A 20,809-nucleotide genomic window follows, 5' to 3' on the forward strand; every position below is an offset into this window, starting at 1 on the left:
ATAGGAAAGGTGAGGTCACCCTGTTAGGTGTTTTCTACAGGCCTCCTAATAGTCCTAGAGAAGTAGAGGATAATATTGCGAGGATGATTCAGGAAAAGAGTGAAGGTAGCAGGGTGGTTGTTATGGGGGACTTTAACTTCCCAGATATTGACTGGGAGAGCTATAGCTTGAGTTCATTAGATGGGTCGGTGTTTGTCCAATGTGTGCAGGAGGGTTTCCTGACACAATATGTAGACAGGCCAACAAGAGGTAAGGCTATACTGAATTTGGTTCTAGGTAATGAACCAGGCCAGGTGTTAGACTTGGAGGTAGGTGAGCACTTCGGGGACAGTGACCACAACTCGGTGACTTTTACTTTAGTGATGGAGAGGGATAAGTGTGCGCCGCAGGGCAAGAGTTATAGCTGGGGGCAGGGAAATTATGATGCAGTGAGGCATGACTTAGGATGTGTGGATTGGAAAAACAGGCTTCAAGAGAAGAACACTAATGAGATGTGGGGATTGTTCAAGGAGCAGCTACTACGTGTCCTCGATAAGTATGTACCAGTCAGGCATGGTGTAAAGGGCCTTGTGAGGCAGCCGTGGTTTAGTAAGGAATTGGAATCCCTTGTGAAAGGGAAGAAGGCGGCATATGTAAAGATGAGGCGTGAAGGTTCAGTTGGGGCGATAGAGAGTTATAAGGTAGCCAGGAAGGATCTAAAGAGAGAGCTAAGAGAAGCGAGAAGGGGACATGAAAAGTCTTTAGCTGGTAGGATTAGGGAAAACCCAAAGGCTTTCTATAGGTATGTCAGGAATAAAAGGATGACTAGGGTAGGTATCGGTCCAGTCAAGGATAGTAGTGGGAAGTTGTGTGTGGAGGCGGAGGAGATTGGAGAGACACTAAATCAATACTTTTCATCAGTATTCACTCAGGAACAGGACACTGTTGCTGATGTGAATATGGAGTCACAAATGATTAGAATGGATGGCCTGGAAATATGCAGGGAAGAGGTTCTGGGAATATTGGAGAGGATGAAAATAGATAAGTCTCCTGGGCCTGATGGCATTTACCCTAGGATCCTATGGGAAGCTAGGGAGGAGATAGCAGAGCCATTGGCCTGGATTTTTATGTCGTCATTGTCAACGGGAATAGTACCAGAGGACTGGAGGATAGCGAATGTGGTCCCCTTGTTCAAGAAAGGGAGTAGGGATAGCCCTAGTAACTATAGGCCAGTGAGTCTGACTTCAGTGGTGGGCAAAGTCTTAGAGAGAATGGTAAGGGATAAGATTTATGAACATCTGGATAGGAATAACGTGATCAAGGATAGCCAGCATGGTTTTGTGAAGGGCAGGTCGTGCCTCACAAACCTTATTGAGTTCTTTGAGAAGGTGACTAAGGAAGTGGACGAGGGTAAAGCAGTAGATGTTGTGTATATGGATTTTAGTAAGGCGTTCGATAAGGTTCCCCATGGTAGGCTAATGCTAAAACTACGGAGGTATGGCATTGAGGATACATTAGAGGTTTGGATTAGGAATTGGCTGGCTGGAAGGAGACAGAGGGTAGTAGTTGATGGACTATGTTCATCTTGGAGTGCAGTTACTAGCGGTGTACCACAAGGATCTGTTTTGGGACCATTGCTTTTTGTTATCTTTATAAATGATCTAGATGAAGGGCTTGAAAGCTGGGTAAGCAAGTTTGCGGATGACACGAAAGTCGGTGGAGTTGTGGATAGTGAGGAAGGAAGTGGTAGGTTACAGCGGGATATAGATAAGTTGCAGAGCTGGGCAGAAATGTGGCAAATGGAATTCAATGTAGCTAAGTGTGAAGTCATTCACTTTGGTAGGAGTAACAAGAAGATGGATTACTGGGCTAATGGTAGGCTACTTGGTAGTGTGGATGAGCAGAGGGATCTTGGTGTCCATGTACACAGATCTCTGAAAGTTGCCACCCAGGTAAATAGTGCTATGAGGAAGGCATATGGTGTACTGGGCTTTATTGGTAGAGGAATTGAGTTCCGGAGTCCTGAGGTCATGTTGCAGTTGTATAAGACTCTGGTGCGGCCTCATCTGGAGTATTGTGTGCAGTTTTGGTCGCCATACTATAGGAAGGATGTGGAGGCATTGGAACGAGTGCAGAGGAGGTTTACCAGGATGTTGCCTGGAATGGTAGGAAAATCTTATGAGGAAAGGCTGAGGCACTTGGGGCTGTTCTCATTGGAGTAGAGAAGGTTTAGGGGAGATTTGATAGAGGTGTATAAGATGATTAGGGGTTTAGATAGGGTCGACACTGAGAACCTTTTACCGCTAATGGAGTCAGGTGTTACTAGGGGACACAGCTTTAAATTAAGGAGTGGTAGGTATAGGACAGATGTTAGGGGTAGATTCTTTACACAGCGGGTTGTGAGTTCATGGAATGCCCTGCCAGTAGCAGTGGTGAACTCTCCTTCTTTATGGTCATTTAAGCGGGCATTGGATAGGCATTTGGAAGTTATTGGGCTAGTGTAGGTTAGGTAGGATTCGGTCGGCGCAACATCGAGGGCCGAAGGGCCTGTACTGCGCTGTATGTTCTATGTTCTATGTAAATCGCAGATCGAGTTTAATGCCGACAAATGCAGGGTGATGCATTTTGGAAGATCTAATGTAGGATCAAGTATACAGGATACAGTAAATGGTATAACCCTTAGCATCAGCATACAGAAGGATCTCGGCATCCACAGTTCACTGGAAGTGGCCACATGAGTGGATAAGGTGGTCACGAAGGCATGTGGCATGGTTGTGTTCATGGTCCGGGTATAGAGTATAAAAATGGGCAAGTCATGTTGCAGTTGTACAGAAGCAAAAACAAAAACAGAAATCGTTGCAAATTTCTGTTTTTGTTTCTGATTTCCAGCATCTGCAGTTATTTTGGGGTTTTTTGCAGCTGAATCAAACTTTATTTCATTTACATTTGGAATACTGTGTACAGTTCTGACTGCCGCACTACGAGAATGATGTGGAGACTCTGGAGAGGTACAGAAACAGTTTATCAGGATGTTGCTGAGCTTGGAAGGTAGTAGCAATGAGAAGAGATTGGATAAACTTGGTTTGTTTTCATTTGAACATCAAAAGGATGAGGGGAGACCTGATAGAAATTTACAATATTATGACAGGTATGAATAGAATAGATCGTTGGAGTCTTTTCTCGGGGTAGAATTATCGATTACTAGGGGATTAGGTTTAAGAGAAAAGGGGATATGTTTAAAGAACATGTGAGAGGCAGGTTTTTCAATTCAATGGTACCAGAGGTAGTGATGAAGGTGGATAGAATAACAATATTTAAAAGACATTTTGACAGATATATGAATAGTCAAGGAATATGAACTGCATAAAGGCAAAAGGTTTTTAGCTTAGAAAGGCATCACATCTCTCTGCAGGCTTGGCGAGCCAGAAGACCTGGTCCTGGGCTGTACTGCTCTTTGTTCTTGGTAATATAGTCAAGTGATTTGAGTGGTATGACCCTTCATCAGACCTTCTCTGCAGATGCTGAAAGACCTGCTGTGCCTGTCCAGAATGTTGTTTCAGATTTATATGGCTAGTACAGTTCAGGATTTATCTGGCACTTGTGTGGTGTGAATGTTTTTTGCCACTTGGTGGCCTACACCTGGATATTGTCTAGATCTTGCTGCATTTGGACATGGACTGCCTCAGTATCTGATGAGTTACAAATGGAGCTGAATATTGTCCAGCGCAGATTCATGGAGTCAGTGGCAGAGGCAAGTTTGGAGCCAGTATGAGATCCTATGGCATCAGTAGCAGCTGCAGTGGTGAGGTGGGCCCATGGCCATGGTGGAGTCAAGTGGTGGGCAGAGCAATATCTGCACAGCATCGGTGGCGTTTGCATTGGTGAGGTCCAGTGAGGAATTGTAGTGGTGAGGGCATTGGCGGAGGTGAGAAGGTGCTGAAGAGTGGATGACTTTCATTTCAGCAGTGGCAGCGTGGCAAAAAGGATTCATGTCTAGCCACCAGGCCCATGGTGGTGCACTTAACAACAAGGACTGTAAAGTTGAACACTTTTTCTGTATTTTGTTACTTTTATGCCTTTACATTCTATGTTTTGGTTTAACTTTTCTGTGTTTTAAGATGGTGCCAGGGAGTGGCAACACTATGCAATACTTTACACTGTATTTTGTAACAATATACATGTGACAATAAATGAATTAGATCAAATCAAATCAAACATCAGTTTAAAGTTTTGCAAAAGAAACAAATGTGGGCTGAATAATTAGAAAATGCACTGCCTGTAAATGTGGCAGTGGTAAATTTCAGTTGAGACATGGAACAGCACATTGGATGTTTATTTAAATCAAAATAATGTGCAGGATTATGAACAAAGGAGAGGAGATTGACAAATAATTAAAATCCTCTGATGGCTATTTTAGACACAATGAGTCCAATTGTCGTATTTCAAGTTTGAGATTCTGTGATATCTATAAATCTTCCCACTTTTATCTGCTCCTTTTCTGTCAACCCCTTCTCTGTCTAACCCTTCCTGACAGCCCCAGACAGCTTTCCAGTTTGAACCAGTCTGACAGCTGGTTGTCCCAGACAGATTGTATTCCTCATGTGACCATTTTATGACCATGGAAAGGTCTTGCCAGACTCATTCTTAAGGACTAGTAAAGAGGGATTTTCTTATGCATGAAAGTTAAACAGTTTGGGACTCTATTCATTTAATAAAGAAGAAGAGGTGATCTCACTGAAACATTTGAAATCTTGTTTGAAAGGGTAAATGCGGAGATGTTTCCCCTCATGGCACAGTGCAGGTCTAGAGGGCATAATCTCAGAACAAAGAGGCAACAATTTAAGACTGAGATGTGATTTAGGACGGTTGTGATACTTTGGAACTCCTTACCACAGAGTGCTGTGGAGGCAGATTCTTTGTGTTTACTTAAGGTCAAGGGCAGGAAAGTGAAAGCGAGAAATGTTGGATCAGCCATGACCCTGTATGATCCCCAGACCTGAGGGGTCAAATGGCCTGCTCTTGTTTCTATTTCTTATTGTCCTATGGAAGAAGTCTCAGTAAGAATCACAAAAAACTACTTAGAAAATATAATATACAGAAGAAATCTATTCACCAGGTACAAGCCAGATACATAAAGTCTAGTTTGTGAAGGCACACTTTTCCCAACTTTCAATGAACAAGATTGTGACTGTGAATACAAAGCAGCAGCCCTAACATCACCATCAGAAAATTTCCTTTAAACCTAATTCCAAAGCCTTAAACCAATTTTGGGAATCTGAATTTTGGCCTCCTGCCTAGGTTCCATCTTCCCTTTTTACCCAGTTCAAGCCAGTATGGAAACTTCTGCCCAAAATTTCTAACCCATGCTGTATCTGCAGGAAGTGTTCAGTGTGGGAGTATTTCATGCACAACATAGCAGGATATGTAGTCAGTACTGAACTCCTTTAATCTACTTGCAGAAAATGCCTTTGTGCTGTTAGCAGAAAAAACAGGTTGGATGAAAGTCTGAACCATAACATACTTCTTTCAATTTGTGTTCTGACTTTCTCTTAAACAAACCTTGCATTCCTTCACCCTTTTTCACGTCTCCACTGAGCTCATTTCCTTCATTCATTTGACCTGCTTTATGTACATCATTCTATGAAAAAAAAACACACAAGTCAAAACATAATATTATCAATAGAAAAATATTATTTTATTTTCCCTTTCCACTTTTGTTCTTTTCGGATGTTTCCATATCATGTACCAACTCCAGCTCAGCTACTTAGTACTCACTTGTTCCTAGTATTTACAATCGCTACTATGAAAATTGCGATATCATCATCTACGCTGTGAATGTTTGCTGGAATAACATTTTGTTGCATTTAATGTGCAAATATCATATGCCTTATACCCTACACAACCTGTTCAGAAACATTTTCTTTATATATAACTTATCAAACCTTTGTCTTCTTTTGTCTCTGGAAAGGTCTTGCAGCCTAATCAGTCTTTTTAATCATTATGAATTCTCATTTCTGGTATGATTGTTGCATATTATTTTTCTATCTTCATAGAAACCTCCATATCGTTTTCTTAAATGATGTAGATCTGAAGCATACTGTAATCAGTGCAATATATTTGACTACTGCTGAAAAACAACACAACTTTTCAATTCACAAGAAGAGCAATGTAAAGGGAAAAATATTTTATGCTGTATCAGGAGACAGTTCTTGGTTGGCAGGTATATTCTGATTAATACAAGTGTTGTCATGGAGAATGCACCAGTTAACTACTAAGCTTTATTGAAATTTAAACAATTAGATTGGCTGATTGGTCAAGGCCCTATCCTGAGGAATGGACCAGAGAATGGTTTTCAATCATTCTTTTAAGCTGAAACGGTAAAATGTGAGTTCATGATTTTATCTGTCTACAAAGAGAACAACCTAATATATATGTATTAATGCATGGACATACTGAAACTGTTTCCTGCACACAGATGCGCACCACATTGTGTACTGAACTATCAATTTTCAAATTGGTTATAAGTTCAATTCGGAGCACACTCAAGATTGTTTTACAATTGTTGTTCAATCACATAATCACATCTAATACCAAACACTATGCTTTCAGTTTTGTAATCACAAGCTGGTTGGGTACAGTCAGGAGTTTAAGAAACAGAACATATCTGCATTTGGAAAGGCATGGACTGATTACAGACAGACAGCATGGCTTTGTGCAAGGGAAACCACGTCTCACAAACTTGACTGAGTTCTTTGAAGAGATGACCAAGAAGACGGATGAAGGCAGAGCAGAAGACATTGTTTGCTTGGCATTATCAAGGCTTTCAAAAGATGCTGTGCGGTAAACTGGTTAATAAGGTTAGATGACATAGGATCCAGGGAGGGCTAACCAATTCGATACAAAATTGATTTGATGGTAGAAGACAGAGGATGGCGGTAGAGGGTTATCATTCAGACGACAGGCCTGTGATCAGCAGTATGCTGCAAAGATCAGTGTTGGGTCGACTACTGTGTGTCATTTGTAATACCAACTTGGATGAAATTGGCAATGGTTAATAACTTTGAGGATGATACTAAAATTGGTGGCCAGATTAGAGTGGTGCTGGAAAAGCACAGCAGGTCAGGCAGCATCCAAGAAGGAGGAAAATCGACGTTTCGGGCAGAAGCTCTTCATCAGGAATGAGCTGCCTGAAACGTTGATTTACCTTCTCTTCGGATGCTCCCTGATCTGCTGGGCTTTTCCACCATCACTCTAATCTTGACTCTGATCTCCAGATCTGCAGTCCTCACTTTTGGCTACTAAAATTGGTTATCTTAAGAGTACAATGAGATCTTGATCATTGGGATATCTTCTGGGGAAGGGGGGACCTGTATAAGGAGGATGGGTTGCACCTGAACTGGAGGGATACCAATATTTTGTGCAGGAGATTTGCTAGAGTTCTTTGGGAGAGTTTAAACTGGCTTGGCAGGGGGATGGTAACTGTAGACAAGGACCAGGGGATAGGCTGGCTGGTGAACAGGCAGATGCAGCGAGCAAAAAGTCTGTGATAAATTATAGCCTGTTGATAGAGCAAAGTTTCAGTCAGCATGATGGGTTGAAGTGTGTCTATTTTAAAGTAAGAAGTGTCAGGAATCAATGTGTTGAACTTAGAGCTACGATGTTGTGGTCATAATGGAGACTTGGATATCACAGGGGCAGGAATTGTTGTTTGATGTTCTGGAGTTTAGATGTTTCAAAAGGAATAGGGAGGGAAGCAAAAGAAGTGGGAGAGTGGTATTGCTAATCAGTGTTAGTATCACAGCTGCAGAAAGGGAGGCCGTCGAGGAGGGTTTGTCTACAGACTCATTATGGGTGGAAGTCAGAAATCAGAAAACGAGCAGTCACTTTATTAGGAGTTTTCTATAGATACCTCAGCAGCAACAGAGATACGGAGGAGCCAGTTAGGAGGCAGATGTGGAAAGGTGCAGAAGTAGCAGGGTTGTTGTCATGGGTGACTTCTACTTCCCTAATATTGATTAAAACCTCCTTAGTGCAAATAGTTTGGATTTTTGTCAGGTGTGTCCAGGAAGGATTCCTGACACAATATGTAGGTAGGCCTATGAGAGGGGAGACCATATTGGATTTGGTGATTGGCAATGAACCAAGTCAGGTGTCAGATCTCTCAGTGGGAGTGCATTTCAGTGATAGTGATCACAACTCCCTGACTTTTACAATACTCATGGAGAAGGATAGGAGCAGACAGTATGGGCAAGTATTTTATTGGGGAAGGGGGGATTACAATGTCATTAGTAAGGAACTGTGGACCATAAATTAGGAACAGATATTCTCAGAGAAATGCACAACATAAATGTGGAGTTTGTTTAGGGAGCACTTGTTGCGAGTGCTAGATAGGTTTGCCCCATTGAGGCAAGGAAGGGACAGTAAGATGAAGAAACTTTGGATGACAAGAGATATGTAACATCTAGTCACGAGGAAGAAGAAAGCTTACTTAATGTTGAGGAGCAAGGATCAGACAGAACTCTAAAAGGTTACAAGGTAACCAGGAAGGAACTGAAGAATGGACTTCGGAGAGTTTGAAGGGGGCATGAAAAAGCCTTGGCAGGTAGGATTAAGGAAAACTACAAAGCATTCTACACTTATGTGAGGAACAAGAGGATGGCCAGAGTGAGGGTAGGGCTGATCAGGAACAGTGGAGGGTACTTGTGCCTGGAGTAGGAGGAGGTAGGCAAGGTCCTTAATGAATACTTTGCTTCAGTATTCACTGGTGACGGGGACCTTGCGTTTGTGAGGACAGCATGAAGCAGGCTGATACACTCAAAAAGGTTGATGTTAAGGAGGATATGGTGGAAATTTTGAAAAACAAGAGGATAGATAAGTGCCCTAGGCCAGAGAGGATATACCCAAGCAAGGGAAGACATTGCTGTGCCTTTGGCAATGATCTTTGCATCCTCACCGTCCACTAGAGTAGTACCAGATGATTGGAGGGTGGCAAATGTTATTTCCTTGTTTAAGGAAGGGAATTCCCAGGGTTATTATAGACCAGTCAGTGTTACATTAATGGTGGGCAAATCTTTGGAGAGAATTCTGATGGATAGGCGTGATGATTATTGAGAAAAGCATAGCTTGATTACAGATAGTCAACATGGCTATGTGAGGGGCAGGTCATGCCTCACAAATCTTGTTCAATTTTTTGAGATGTAACAAAACACAATGATGAAGGTAGAGCAGTGGATGGGGTGTATATGGACTTTAGCAAGGTATTTGAGAAGGTTTGTCATGGTAGGCTCATTAAGAAAGTAAGGAGGCATGGGATACTGGGAAATTTGGCTGTCTGGATACAGAATTGGCTGGCCCAAAGAAAACAGAGGGTGGGAGTAGATTTAAATTATTCAGCCTGGAGCTCAGTGACAAGTGCTTTTCTGCAGGGATCTGTTCTGGGACCTCTGCTCTTTGGGATTTTTATAAATGACTTGCATGAGGAAGTGGACGGTTTAATAAGTTTGCTGATTACATGAAGGTTGTTGGAGTTGTGGATGGTGTGGAGGGCTTTTGTACGTTGCAACTGGACAGTGACAAGATGCAGAGCTGGGCTGAGAAGCGGCTGATGAAGTTCAACCTAGAAAAGTGTGAACTGGTTCACTTTGGAAGATTGAATTTGAATTTTGATTACAGTATTAAAGGCAGGATTCTTGGCAGTGTGGAGGAACAGAAGGATCTTGGGGTCCATATCCATAGATCCCTCAAAGTTGCCACCCAAGTTGATAGGGGTGTTAAGAAGGTGTATGGTATGTTAGTTTTCATTAACAGGGGGATTGAGTTTAAGAGCTGCAAAGTTATGCTGCAGCTCCACAGAGTCCTGGTTAGACCACACTTGGAATATTGTGTTCAGTTCTGGTCACCTCATTATAGGAAGGATGTGGAAGCTTTAGAGAGGGTGCAGAGGTGATTAACCAAGATGCTGCCTGGCTGGAGGGCATGACTAATGAAGGAAGGTTGTGAGAGCGAGGACTTTTCTCACTGGGGCAAAGAAGGATGAGAGGTGGACATTGAGACCGGTTCCGGGGAAGGTGGAGCTATTACAAATTGGACGATCTACATCTGAACCAATCTGGAACTAATATCCTTGGGGGAGTTTTTGCTACTGCTGTTGGGGAGATTTAAACTAATGTGGCAGGTGGCTGGGAACCAGAAGAGAAGACTACTAGACAGCGAGGTGGAAACTGGAGACTGGTTGAAGGAAGGGCATGATTGGCAACTAAGTATTCCAGGATATAGACACTTCAGACAGGACATGGAGAAGTAAAAGGGGGGAAGTTGCATTGCTGGTCAGGGATGATATCACGTCTGTGTTAAAGGAGGACACTATGGAGGGATTGAGTAGTGAGGCATTATGGGTAGAGCTGAGAAATAAGAAGAGTGCAGTTAAATTGTTGGGGCTATATTACAGGCCTTCCAACAGTCAGCGTGAGGTAGAAGAACAGATAGGTAAACAGATTATGGAAAGATGTAAAGGCAACAGGGTGGTGGTGATGGGAGATTTTAATTTTCCCAACATTGACTGGGATACATTTAGTGTCAGAGGTCTGGATGGGGCAAAATTTGTAAGAAGCGTCCAGGAGAGTTTTCTAGAGCAGTATGTCAAAAGTCCGATGAGGAAAGGGCCATATTGGACCTGGTGTTGGAGAATGAGCCAAGCCGTGTGGTAGAAGTTGTGATGGGGGATTTCTTTGAGAACAGTGACCATAATTCTGTAAGTTTTAGAATACTCTTAGACAAAGATGAGAGTAGTCCTCCGGGAAGAGTACTAAACTGGGTCAAAGCCAATTACATAAAACTTAGGAAGGAGCTGGGAAATGTGGATTGGACACAGCTATTTGAAGGGAAGTCCACATTTGATATGTGGGAGGTTTTCAAAGATAGGTTAAAGATAGTGCAGGATAGGCATGTCCCATTGAAAGCAAAGGATAAGAAAGGCAAGTTTTATGAACTGTTGATGACAGGAGAAAAGGGAAGTGTACATACGGTCCAGTCAGCTAAGAACAGAACGAGCCCTGGAGGAACATCAGAAGAGCAGGACCAGTCTTAAACGAGGAATCAAGTGGGCTAAAAGGTGTCATGATATAACTTTAGCAAGCAGAATTAAGGAGAATCCCAAAGCCTTTTATTCTTATATAAGAAGCAAGTGGGTAACTAGAGAAAGGATTGGTCCACTAAAGGATAATGAAGGAAGGCTGTGTGTCAAACCTGAGAAAATGGGTGAGATTCTGAATGATTACTTTGCATCAGTGTTCACTGAGGAGAGGAACATGATGAATGTCGAGATTAGAGATAGAAATTTGATTACTCTGGATCACGTTGACATAAGTAGGGAAGATGTGTTGGGTAGACTAGAGGTTATTAAGGTGGACAAATCTCCAGGACCAGATGGAATTTATCCCAGGTTGCTAAGAGAGGTGATGGAGGAAATAGCTGGGGCCCTGACAGATATCTTAGTAGAATCCTTAAACACAGGGGAGGTGCCAGAGGACTGGAGGGTTGCTCATGTGGTTCCCCTGTACGAGAAGGGTAGTTGGGATATTTCGGGTAACCACAGACCAGTGAGCCTGTCGTCAGTGGTGGGAAAGTTGCTGGAGAAGAGGCTGAGGGATAAAATCTACTTATATTTAGAAAAGAATGGTCTTATCAGTGATAGGCAACATGGTTTTGTGCACGAGAGATCGTGCCTTACCAACTTAATAGAGTTCTTTGAGGAAGTGATCAAGCTGATAGATGAAGGAAGGGCTGTACATGGACTTTAGTAAGGCGTTTGATAAGGTTCCCCATGGTCAACTAATAAAGATAACGAAGTCACATGGAGTGCAGGGTGTTCTAGCTAGGTGGATAAATAATTGATTGAGCAACAGGAGACAGCAATTAGTAGCTAAAGGGAGTTTCTCGAAATGAGAAAGGTGACCAGTGATGTTCCACGGGGATCAGTGCTGTGGCCGCTATTGTTTGTGATATACATAAATGATCTGGAAGAGGGCACTGTTGGTATGATCAGCAAGTTTGCAGATGACACAGAGATTGGTGAAGTAGCAGAAAACATAGGGTACTGTCAAAGAATACAGGAGGATATAGACAGACTGGAGAGTTGGGCGGAGAAGTGGCAGATGGCTTTCAATCCAGACAAATGTGAGGTGATGCATTTTGGGAAGTCTAATTCGAGAGCGAACTATACAGTAAACAGAAGAGCCTTGGGAAAGGTTGATGAGCAGAGAGATCTGGGAGTTCAAGTCCATTCTATCCACCTGTCCAGGTTGCTGCACAGGTGGATAGAATTGTAAAGAAGGCATATAGAATGCATGCCTTCATCGGACAGGGTAATGTGTATAAAAACTGGCAGGTCATGTTAAAATTATACAAGACATTTAGAATACAGTGTACAGTTCTGGTCGCCATGACATGGTGGCTCAGTGGTTAGCACTGCAGCCTCACAGCACCAAGGTCCCAGATTTGATTCCAGCCTCGGGTGACTGTCTGTGTGGAGTTCGCACATTCTCCTCGTGTCTGCTTGAGTTTCCTCCAGGTGCTCCGGTTTCCTTCCACAGTCCAAAGGCGTGCAGGTCAGGTCAACTGGCCATGCTAAATTGCCCATAGTGTTGGGTGCATTAGTCAGTGGGAAATGGGTCTCGGTGGGTTATTCTTCAGAGGATCGGTGTGGACTGGTTGGGCCGAAGGGCCTGTTTCCACACTGTAGGGAATCTAATCACTACCAAAAGGATGTGGATGCTTTGGAAAGGATGTGGAGAAGGTTTCCCAGGATGTTGCCTGATATGGAGAGAGATTGAGTAGGTTAGGTTTGTTTTCATCAGAAAAAAGGAGATTGAGGAGGGAGCTGACTAAAGTCTACACAATCATGAAGGGTATAGACAGGGTAGATAGAGATAAGCGTTGCCAGCAGAGGTAGTAGAGGCAGGCACAGTAGAATTATTTAAGATGCGTCTGGTCAGATGCATGAGTAGGAGGGGAGCAGAGGGATACAGATGCTTATGAAATGGGCAACAGGTTTAGACAGTGGATTTGGATTGGCTCAGGCTTGGAGGGTCGAAGGGCTGTAAATTTTCTTTGTCCTTTGTTCTCTTTGTATGTAGGTTAGTTTGACCTTAAAGTAGGATAAAAGATTGGTACAATATCGAGGGCCGAAGCACCTGTACTGTGCTGTAGCTTTCTATGTTCTAAGTTTAATTGGGCCAGTGGGCTAAGGAATGGCAGATGGAGTTTAATTTAAATAAATGTGAAGTGTTGTATTTTGGAAAGACAAACCAAAGCAGGATTTATGCAGTTAATGGTATGGCTATGGGGAGTGTTCTTGAACAAAGAGACCCAGGGATGCAGTTCATAGTTCCTTGAAAGTGGCATCACAGGGAGACAGGTTGGTGAAGCAAGTATTTGGCACATTTGCCTTCATCAATCAGACCACTGAGTGCAGGATTTAGGACACCATGTTACAGCTGTACAGGACCAATGTAAGATCACGTTTGGAGTACAGCAGACAATTACGGTCACCCTGCTACAGGAAGAATGTTATTAAACTAGAAAGCAAGCAAAAAACATTACAAGGATGTTACCGAGACTGAAGTGTTTGAGTTATAAGGAGGTGCTGAATAGGCTGGGACTCTCTTCCTTGCAGCATAGAAGGCTGAGGGATGACTTTATCAAGGTTTATAAAATCATGAGAAGCACAGAAAAGGCGAAATGCCAATGTCTTCACCCAAGGTAGGGGAATCCAAAACTAGAGGGCATAGGTTTAAGACGAGAATGGAAAGATTTAAAAGAGATTCAAGGTACAAATTTTCAAGCAGAGGGTGGTGCATAAATGGAACGAGCTGTGTGACTCTATGATTCTCAATCCGTTCAGTGCTCAATACTCATTCAGTATAAAATGTCGTTCCCTTTATAATAGTATTCTTGTCAGTTATGATGAATGCACGATGAAACGCTTTGACAAAATGTGTCTTTTTTTCAGCAGGATTCAAATTCTGCAGTTTGTGTTATTTTCAGACAAGTAGCCTTATTACTCTTTATAAAGTGCATCACCATACATTAATCAAAATGGAAATCAATTTGCTGCTTATATGTTCATTCTTCAAGTTTTTTAATGTGTTCCTATATCATATCAGAGCTAGTTAACTGTCATTCGTTCAAAACTAAACCAACCGAAAATATCATCTAGCTCTTGCTTCTACAGAGAGTTTGCAATATCACCTTCAGCTCCCTGCCCCAACATTCAGATAGCTGTATTGCTTATGTTCCTGTATGTCTATCTCTATCTATTTTATTTCAAAGCCATCCATGTCTGTCTAATACTGCATGATCTTCTGTTTCAACGGAAGATTTCTGACAACCCTTTCTCTTCTTTCAACTTTGCCCTTTGACCCCTCTTCACATCCCATTCAATTGGATATTTAAAGAATTTTATGTTTTTATTTCTGATTTCCAGCATCGGCATTACTCTGCTTTTCAATTACTGAAAATCTCAAATTCACTGAAGACATCAAACCGTGATACATAAAGTACAGGGTGCTTTCAACATGATGTAGGTATTTATGTTTCCAAACAGGGCATGTACTGCCAGATGAATGAAATATTTAAGCAACCTATGGATGCAATCGGTATGAACAACGGGGGCAAGGACACATCCAGCCAGCCATTGGCAAAGGCAAGTGAAAGATAAAAAGAAATCCAAATTAAGATCTATGCATTTTAGAAGTGACAATAGAATTCGGGACTGCTCTGGAATATTCTCTGCAAAGGGATTAACTTGAACAAAATTAAAAACTAGCATTAATGTAAAGAATGTAACAAAATAGCAATACTGAAAGAAGTGCAATCAAGAAAGGAGATAAAACACTGAGGTTTTTTTTAGAATTACAATGATGGTTCCCACATTCTCTGGAAGATTAAACAAATATGGTCTTGGATGAAGTGGATAGTTGCAAAATTACAACAATGAAGACATGAAAGTTACAGATGAAAAAACACATTGTGAAAGCTTTAAAATCTGTCAGGTGAGGTAAGTATGTAGTTTTTTGACATGCTTTCACATGATATGGGCTTGTTCTCGCCAATCTTAAATTCCCCTGGTGAAGGTAGTTGTCATCTGCCTTAGAGCCAGACAGCATAGAAACAGGTCTGTTGGCCCATATTGCTGACCAGCAAACACCAAGCTATACTAATCCCATTTACCAGCACGTGATCAATAGATTGCCATTTACAAGACAGCAATCACGGAATGTTTCAGGGAACATCTCTGGGCCACATGCACCAAACAACCCCACTGCCCTATGGCTGACCACTTCAAGTTCAATTCCCCCTCCCACTCTGCTAGGAACCTACAAGTCTTGGGCCTCCACCACCACCAAGTCCAAGCCAACCGATGTCTGGAGGAAGAATGTCTCATCTTCCACCTTGGGAACCCCCAACCACATGGCATCAATGTCGACTTCAACAGTATTCTCATCTCCCCTTCCCCATCTCATCCCAGATCCAACCCTCCAACTCGGCACTACCCTCTTGAACCGTCCTACCTGTCCATCGTCCTCTCCACCTATCTGCTCCAACCTATCAGCATCACCCCCCACCTGCATCTGCCTATCACCTTCCCAGTTATGTTCTCTGGGCTCTGGCCCGAAACGTCGAATTTCCTGTTCCATGGATGCTGCCTAACCTGCTGTGCTTTAACCAGCAACACATTTTCAGCTCTGATCTCCAGCATCTGCAGACCTCACTTTTTACCCACCCCAGCTCCACCCTCCTATGTATCTCTCAGCTTTGACAAAGAGTCAGTTAGACTTGAAACATCCTTACAGATGCTGCCAGACCTGCTGAGATTTTCCAGCATTTCTCTTTTGGTTTCAGATTCCAGAATCCGCAGTAATTTGCTTTTATCCAACAGGACAAACATTATCTACAACATACTATGTAAAGACTATGAGAAACATTATATAGAACAAACAGACAAAAACTGACCATACGAGTGCACAAACTGCCAGACACAACTAGCACTTCCTCAGTTCTAACCACACAGACAACAAAGGACACAAAGTCAACTGGGAAGATGTAAACATCCTAGCACAAACCAAACAGAGAGAGGCTAGAGGATTCCTTGAAGCCTGACAAATCAACCAGAACTCAATTAATAGACACATTGAACAAACCATTCAGATACAGAACTGGGAGTACCAACAGAGTTATATAAATAGGAGAAAGTGAAGTCTGCAGATGCTGGAGATCAGAGTCAAGAAGTGTGGCGCTGGAAAAGCAAGTTTGGATGGTGCTGTTGAAGAAGTTTGATGAACTGAGTTGGTGTGGCTGAGTAATATTAGAGAAATAAGTACATGAACTTGCAAAATTGAAATTTGCAGCTTAGTTCAGTGTCAAATACCACAGCAGCAAAAAGAGCAATAATAACTATTCCTGAGTTACAAATGATGTGGTGCAACTCAACAGGAGCTTTATCATAAAACCAAAGATTTCCAGATGCCGAAAATCTAAGAACAAAAATTGGGTATCTTGTAGATAATGTTCACCCTATTGGATGTGGGTGATGGGTCTTTAATTTTTGTGAGGAGCCGGTGAAAGGTGTTTACTGGCTTGTGGGCCGCAAGGATTCTAAAACTCAGGAGATCTGGCAGCCTCTGAGGAGAAAAAGTAGAATTAAAGTTTTGGGTCGAGTGATTCTTCTTCAGAATTGATTGTAGCTCGTTGTGCTTCTGAAGAAGGGTCACTAGACATAAAACATTAAATCTGCTGTGTTTTTCCAGTCATCTTATCAAGTGACCCAAGGCTATTTGTCAATAAGGGATCCTTTCACATGTTTAGTCATGAATCAAGTATGGAAGTAAAGTTAGATTGTTGTATGTTCTAAAGCTGACATAGATGTTGGTATGAATGGATGTTGGTATATGCTAATGATAACAGTGCAGACCCAAGAGAAGAAACCATATTAAGCTTTGAATGCCTTGTAGCATCCAAAGATGGAACCAGAAAAATGAAGATAACTCATAGAGTACCAAGTTATATGGTCAACCATTTGAAAATAGCAAGGTAATGAGGAAGACAAAGGAGGTACAATGATCACAATCACACAAAATAGTGACTTTAGTCTCAATGACATCAGGAAGAAATGAAAACCAGATCCTTTAAGTACTTCTCAAGAAAATCAAAGGGTTTTGAATTTACCTCTGCTGCTTGCTTTTTCAAATTAAGTTTATCCCTGGAAAACATAAAGAATTATTAAATATGATAATGTATTGGGTACAAGATTGAATTAGCAATCCAATTGAGTCCAATTTACACCATGACAGATTGAGAAATTTAATTCACTTTCAAAAAATAATTGTTTTGCCAGTAAATGTGATAATGAATGGAATGTCATAAAAACACAGTTGGTTCAATATCTTTCAGAAAGCAACCTTCCTTTTTGTTTTACCAAGTCTGACCTATGAATTATTTAAATCAACCTGTTCAGAAATGTTATGACACGTATTTATGGCAGGTCCGATTTAAATTTCAACTTTGTGGCCCAGAAATAGGGACATTGCCATCTTAAGGTTTCCCAAATCATTCTTTGCCACAGTGTTTTCCTTATCTAATTTCTTCATCTATTATGGAAGAATTGAAAAGATTTCTTGTCAGATTATTCAACAGCCAAAAATGTGTTGCTGGAAAAGCACAGCAGGTCAGGCAGCATCCAAGGAACAGGAAATTCGGCGTTTCGGGCACAAGCCCTTCTTCAGGAATGATTCCTGAAGAAGGGCTTGTGCCCGAAACGTGAAATTTCCTGTTCCTTGGATGCTGTCTGACCTGCTGCGCTTTTCCAGCAACACATTTTCGGCTCTGATCTCTGGCATCTGCAGACCTCACTTTCTCTTCGAAGATTATTCAACAGCCCAATTATTGTATCAAGCAGCTACTGGAAGATAAATGACAGACCAAATGGAACCTGATTTTTAATCATCCATCAATTTTGTTAGATAGATCAAGGAGGTAAGTGCACACCCCATTTGTAATGAACTTCCTCGTCACTTGCTTCGTCAGATTATTTTATGGGTTAAATCTTGCTTCAGTTTATAGCTTTCTTTTGGAAATTGAGCTTTGGCATTGGACATTGGAAAAAACAAGAGATCTGTCAGTGCTCAAATCATGAAAATGAGTTAGCATATTTTAAATGTGAGAGTACAGTTTGAAAATAATATATACAATTTGACATTTATAATCTATACTTTGGTCTTGTATTCATGTTGTTGAACAGCATGACAGTTATAGCTTATATTGCAAACACTATTGAATAGAATCTGTGTTAATACATAGAGGAACAAAATTTCCTTACCTAATGTTCAAGTCTGTTTCCAGAACATCAGCCATCATTTTTTTCAACCCTTGAAGGATAAACAGTTTTATTAAAAAGTTATTTCTATACAATTTATGAGAAGTCTGAGCATATCACAACCAATCAGTTAATTGCTTCTCCCTGTTATAACAAAATGCCATTGTATCATTTCTCATAAGCCTACAGTAAAATACAGATTTTTCGTCTTGCTTAACAAACACAAGCCTTGTTTAGGTACAGATAGTTCAATCTTTCATATATTGCAGTGATTGGAACCAGGTGGATCTCATTGACTATGAGATCTTTGAGTGCGGTATTTAACCAGGTCCAATCAGGAGCCCTGAGCAATAGATATAAACAGGAGATTCAGAATCTCCTCATTTGAAGGACTAACTCTGAGCTGGTTGGCCACAGCCAGTGTATGGCGCACATGCAAATAAAGGTTGACTTGCTGACATGATACCAGCCTCTGTGCAGTTATGTCATATATTTATTGAATACATTGTAACTAATGAGATGCCCAAATTAATTAAGTTTGTCCTTTCACATAACCTACAAAACACAGCAGTATAACTCTTCTTTTTCATTATTCATTCATGGTACGTGGGTGTCACTGGCTGGCGAGCTTCATTTCCTGTCCCTAGTTCCCCTTGAGAACATGGTGGTGAGCTATCTTCTCGAATCACTGTAGTCCACCTGCTGCGGGTTAATCTATAATGCTGTTCGGGAGGGATTTCCAGGACTTTGACCCAGCAACACTGAAAGATGGTAAGTCACTTCAAGGGGAACTTGAAGGTGGTGGTGTTCCAATGTACACACTGCCCTTGCCCTTCTAGATGGAGGGCAATGTTCCTCTTGCAACTTGTATGAGGTGAGGGAAGCCATTAGCTTCCCTGCTGAGTACACTTGCAAGAAGTGCACCCATCTCCAGCTCCTCCAAACCCGTGTTAGGGAACTGGAGCTGGAGTTGGATGAACTGCGGATCATTCGGGAGGCAGAGGAGGTCATAGATCGGAGCTTTAGGCAAGTAGTTACTCCGAAAGTTCAAGATAGATGGGTGACAGTGAGGGGGAGTGGGAGGAGGAAGCCAGTGCAGGGACCCCCTGCGGTCATTCCCCTCAAGAACAAGTATACCGTTTTGGATACTTGTGGGGGGGGATGACTTACCAGGGGCAAGCAACGAGGTTCAGGCCTCTGGCACGGAGCCTGGCCCCGTTGCTCAGAAGGGTAGGGTGGAGAAAGGTAGAGCAATAGTTCTTGGGGACTCAATAGTGAGGGGTACAGACAGACGGTTTTGTGGGGGCGACAGGGACTCACGTTTGGTATGTTGCCTCCCAGGTGCAAGGGTACGTGATGTCGCTGATCGTGTTTTCCGGGTCCTTAAGGGGGAGGGGGAGCAGCCCCAGATCGTGGTCCACGTTGGCACCAACGATATAGGTAGGAAGAAGGGTGAGGATGTCAGACAGGCTTTCAGGGAGCTAGGTTGGAAGCTCAGAGTTAGAACAAACAGAGTTGTAGTCTCTGGTTTGTTACCCGTGCCACGTGATAGAGAGTCGAGGAATAGGGAGAGAGAGCAGTTAAATGCGTGGCTACAGGGATGGTGCAGGAGGGAGGGATTCCGGTTTCTGGACAACTGGGGTCCTTTCTGGGGAAGGTGGGACCTCTATAAAAAGGATGGGCTACACCTGAACCTGAGGGGCACCAGTGTCCTTGGGGGGAGGTTTGCTAGTGCTCTTTGGGAGGGTTTAAACTAACTCCGCGGGGGCATGGGAACCAGGACTGTAGCTTTAGGGTACAGGACCTTGAGTGTAGGGAGGTTAGGAATAATGCAGCGATCTCTAAGGAGGGTGCCTGTAACCAGAAAGGTGGATTGAAGTGTGTATACTTCAATGCCAGAAGTATAAGGAATAAGGTAGGTGAACTTGCAGCGTGGGTTGGTACCTGGGACTTCGATGTTGTGGCCATTACAGAGACGTGGGTAGAACAGGGACAAGAATGGCTGTTGCGCGTTCCAGGGTTCAAATGTTTTAGTAGGATCAGACATGGGGGTAAAAAAGGGGGAGGCGTGGCATTACTTGTCAAAGACAGTATCACAGCAGTGGAATGGACGATGGAAGAGGACTTGCCATCTGAGGTAGTTTGGGCTGAGGTTAGAAATAGGAAAGGTGAGGTCACCCTGTTAAGTGTTTTCTACAGGCCTCCTAATAGTCCTAGAGAAGTAGAGGATAATATTGCGAGGATGATTCAGGAAAAGAGTGAAGGTAGCAGGGTGGTTGTTATGGGGGACTTTAACTTCCCAGATATTGACTGGGAGAGCTATAGCTCGAGTTCATTAGATGGGTCGGTGTTTGTACAATGTGTGCAGGAGGGTTTCCTGACACAATATGTCGACAGGCCAACAAGAGGGGAGGCTATATTGGATTTGGTTCTAGGTAATGAACCAGGCCAGGTGTTAGA

This window comes from Hemiscyllium ocellatum, chromosome 2, assembly GCF_020745735.1.
Source record: "Hemiscyllium ocellatum isolate sHemOce1 chromosome 2, sHemOce1.pat.X.cur, whole genome shotgun sequence".
NCBI classification, from domain to species: domain Eukaryota; kingdom Metazoa; phylum Chordata; class Chondrichthyes; order Orectolobiformes; family Hemiscylliidae; genus Hemiscyllium; species Hemiscyllium ocellatum.